Source organism: Nothoprocta perdicaria, unplaced genomic scaffold, assembly GCF_003342845.1.
Source record: "Nothoprocta perdicaria isolate Ctin4 unplaced genomic scaffold, notPer1 scaffold_83, whole genome shotgun sequence".
Classification (NCBI taxonomy): Eukaryota; Metazoa; Chordata; class Aves; order Tinamiformes; family Tinamidae; genus Nothoprocta; species Nothoprocta perdicaria.
In genome coordinates, this window is record NW_020456121.1 from 2,593,752 (window position 1) to 2,598,315 (window position 4,564).

Consider the following 4,564-nt stretch of genomic DNA (forward strand, 5'->3'; position numbering starts at 1 on the left):
TTTTTTTTTTTTTTCTTTCCGGAGCGAGGCTCGTGCATCGTTTCCGAGCTAAGCGGTATTTGCATCTCTCGCATATAGATCCAAGGGGCACAAAGACTTGGGGGCAGCTGGATCGTGGCTGTATGAAGACGGAGAGCGGACTTACTGCGAGCTTCCCCGCGGCAGGAAGGACCTGGGAGCAGAGGTGTCTCCATGGCCGCGCTCCCGCAGAAGGCTCCTCGCTAACACTTCCCCGATTACTGCTTCCAGGAACGAAAGCATCTGCACTTGTATGCTCTTAAACTAATTTATGGTGGGAATTATATTTTGGCTTGTCAACTCTCAAGCCATAAAACAAAGTTTATTGGAATCACGTGCTCCTAAATAGCCACTCAGGACCTATCTCTGTGGAACCATAAATAACCTTCAGCGTTAAACTTTTATTCGCTAAATAAAGGTTCGCTGAATCTGCCCTATAAAACGAGGCTGCTCGCGAGTAGCGGGGAGGCGCGGGGTCAGCTCCGCGCTGCCAGCCGCCCTGGGGAAGGGCAAGGTGGCGGGAGGGCGGCGAGAGAGGAGTTACTGCCCTCCAAATTACCCCCAGGAAGGAGTGAGGGGAGCCTTTCGCCTTGGGTACCAGTTCCAGGCTCCCTTTACATCTCTTACGGGATGGGGAAGCACTTCGGCAGGGAAAGCAGGGAGGCAATGCCTTGAGAGGATGGTGTGCCCCCTTTTCTCCTCCCGAAAGCCTATGACATTTTGGTCAGATGCCCCTGGGGAAGGAAGGAAAAAAAAAAAAAAAAAAAAAAAAAAAAAAACTTTTGAGGTTTTCACTCAGTCACCTCCTAAACTGTGGCTCGGGCGAGTTGTGCCCGGGGCTGCGAGCTCCGCAGGCACCCTGCAGACGCCTGCAAGTGACCAAACTGTTGGAAGAAGCCAGGGCAGCGGGCTCTGGAAAGGCGGAAAGTGTGAATCCTGCCACAATGAGACCTTTGAGCACAGGGACTTTAAGGAGGGTCATAAAGCAATAAAACCGCCCCGGTGCGAAGGGATCAAGGTGGGAGTTAGCAAATGAGAATTTCAAGGAGTCCAAGCACAGGAAGTCAAATGTCACCGCGGCCGAGTCCCCTTTGCCGCGGGAGTCCCGCGCCCCGACCCGGCGCGGCTCGTCCGGGAGCCGCCGCGCTGTCCGCCCCGTCGGATAGGGCAATCCCCGCGCCCGCTGCGGGTGGCAGCGGCTGCCTGGTGTCGCCTAACGCGGAAGTTAGACACCCCGCCTCCGCTCATRGCCATTTCCCATCGCCTTGGGGCAAATCTGAAAATGCAAGCTTAATTTTGCCCCAAACAGCTAGTCTAACTCTCGCCATAGCCTTTAAGTTACTCAGATCACAGCTGGTCTGTTTTGTCTCTCCCTCGGAGAGCAAAAGGCCACCCGAGAAATTGAGAACAGCCTCTCCTTCCTGCATTACGACACAGGGTTATTTGGGGCTCCCTCATTTTCCGTTTTCTGGGCAGATGCTTTAATCAAAGGCACCACCRTCATACACTGTTAGTGACCAGAGGTGTAGAACGGCCTCTCCCTCCATGACCGCTGTGCCCAGCACCGCTGGCAGAGACCATGCAGCAGGTGACATCCAGGCAGAACGGCACCGTCGGAGAAACTTGATAGCGCGGCTGCTGAAACCCCAGGGAAAGGGGATGCACCTGTAGCCTGACAGGATGGGGAAAGTCCTGACCCCGACTACCACGTCCCATCCCTCCTGCTMCCCTCCGCGGGTCCTGCCCGGTGCAGCTCCGGCCTCGCCCTCGAGCGGCCGGTTCCCCACAAGGATCTCCCCGTGCTCCGGCCCAGGGCCTGGCAGTAGCTGCACAAAGAACCTGGAACGGGAACCGCGAGCCTTGGCACCTGCACTACCCTGAGAGGCCTCCAGGGGAACGACTTTGGTGACAGGCAGCTTYGAGAAGCCACACGAGCCTCACAACCCCCGGCCCCTCGACGTGCGGCTGGGGATCCCCGTCCGCCGGGCTCCCAGGGGAAGCCAGAAGCAGCCCGGGGAAGATGAGAGGGAAGGAGGATGGGATGGGTGCGAGGGGCCAGGATGCAGTGGGAAAGTCAGCTGAAATGTGAGGAAAACAGATTTGGAAGAATCGAGTTGCAGAATCAGATGTATGTCACTGTATGTCACTGACTTGTACGGCGAACGTGCCCTCCAAAATTAAAACCATCGGAGAGGATCGGGCATGGGGCAAGGCTGGGATCACAGGTTGATCCAAATTACTTATTTAGGGAAAATGGGGTGTTTCCCTAAATGCATTCAGTTTTTAGCTTTCTTGGCCCATCTCGAGGGTGAGCAAGGAGCAGGGCACAGAGTCCCCCGGCAATGGGGAGCTGCGTTCCAGCTCCGCTCCTAKCAGTTTGGGAAGAGATTAAGCCTTGAGAAGGAGAATAAACTGACAGCAAGACGAGGATCCCYGAGTGATCCCTCCGAGAACCGGCCAAGGCAAAGCAGGGTCCTGTGTGGGGAGCAGGTATCACACCCAGGGGCTGTGGTAGGGGCCCTTTGACACCTGCTTTAAGAACAGTTGGAGCAGCAATCCCGGGGATGGTTTTCCCAGCCAATGGTTGTCCCCCAAAATGTCCTGGAGATCCTGGGCTTGGGACTGGGAAAGGTGCGGTTGTGAGCTGATGCAGAGCTGATCACAGAGATACAAACCCCACGATCAAGGGCCAAGATGAAAGTTTCTGCAACTGAATAATTGTAGTCCTGACATGGAGAGCAGGGAATTATGAGGATTTTCACATTTCCTATTCTAAAATGCAGATGTGAAAGTTGACTTTGAAGCTCTGGCTAGCTCATTCATTAGGCTTTCATGGCTGCTCTCATTTTCGGGACTGATGATCTCGAGATGCATAAGATACAGTTTAGTATCTCCAAAATAATTGCATTCGCTCTGATAATCGCTGTGATAGAAGGGAAAAATGAACCATGAGTGTGCARCTCTGTCCCTCTTGAAGCCTATTGACAGACATGAGCACCAACATGTGCCCCAGGAGCGCGGCCGGGAAATGACAGGCTCCAGCCCGGGCTTCAAACAGCACCTGAGCAGCCAGGCCGCGTCCAGGCTTTAATGGGAGGCTGGGGAGGCTGCCCGGGGCCGGGCCGGGAGCCGGGGCTCGGGCAGCCGCGGGGCAGAGCCGCGCGGGGAGCTGCGGGGGGACGGCGCCCGCGGATCAAAGAGGCGGGCGCGGCCGCCCGAGGGGCGCGGGGCGCCGGGGGCGCCGCGGCCGTGGGAGAGCCCGTCCCGACGGGGTCACGCCGGGCCACGGCGAGCAAGGCCGGGGGGGCAGAGGAGGGAACACCCCCTCCYGGGCCTGCAGCGCCCGCGGTGGGGGCGCAGAGGGCTCAGGACGGGCCCTGCCTGCGGGACGGGAGGGTGCGGGCAGCGCTGGCACCGACATCAAAGGGGCAGTGAAGGACACGGTGGTGCCCGACATCAAAGAGCGGCGGCGGCGGCCGGCGAGSAGCAGCTCTGAGCTCTGCCCCCAGCTCGGGGCGCTCGGCCTGCGAGGGGGCGGGAGCCGCAGGAGGCCCGGGAGAGGGGACTGTAGGCCCTGGGAGAGGTCGGAGACGGYTCTGGGTACCCCCGAAAGCGTCGGAGGGCCCAGAGCGGGCTGGACCGACSGCTGCAGCCCTAGCACGGGTTCCCCCTCGGGGCGGGCCGGGGAGCGGGCCCGGGCGGTGGGGGCAGGCGAGGTGGAGGGCAAAGGGAGAGCCTCGGCGAGCGCCAGGCTTGTCCTAGAGCGCCTTCTCCTGGAGGAGCGGGCGGCCGCGAGGGGCCGGGGGCTGCCRCGAGGGGCTGGGGGCGGCGGTGACGGGTTGGGTGAGGCAGGCAGGGGACCGAGGGCAGCGGAGAGGGGCTGGGGCGCCCCCGGCGGCCGCCGCAGCCCCCAGGCGGAGCAGGACACACGTCGGGGCTGCTCAGCCTGTGGCGGAGGCGGCCGCAGGGGACGGGGCGGCCAAACACTCTTCCTATGTAAGCCAGGAGCGGGGATCAGACCTGGGCCTGTGGTGGGTCTGGCCTCCCCGTCGGGGAAACGCGCAGAGAAGGGCGCAGCTAAAGGCGGGCCGAGGCTGCTGCCGTCCCCGTTCCTGGACGGGACGTCACCGCTCGCTGTCACGGCGGCTCCGCGCCTCCTGCGAGGAGAACCCGAGTAGCGCCTGCTGCTTCTGAATGCTCTTTTATTGCCCCTTGTCTCTCGTGGAGATTCTTCCTCCACGCCAAACCCGCCCCAATGACTCGCTGCGATSTTTATTGTGCCTCATCTTTTCCTTCCACTTCCTGTGCTTTCCTCTCCCGCTACCAGCAGCATTGAGTGCCGCACTGCAGTTGAGCCGTAAATACCTTTAACAGCTGCCTGCCAACCAAGGGGTGAAATACTGTCTTTGTTCGGAGTTCTTTTTTTTCTGCCCTCAGAGCTCATAAAAAGAAAAAAGAAAAAGAAAAAGAAAAAGAAAAAGAAAAAGAAAAAGAAAAAGAAAAAGAAAAAGAAAAAGAAAAAGAAAAAGAAAAAGAAAAAGAAAAA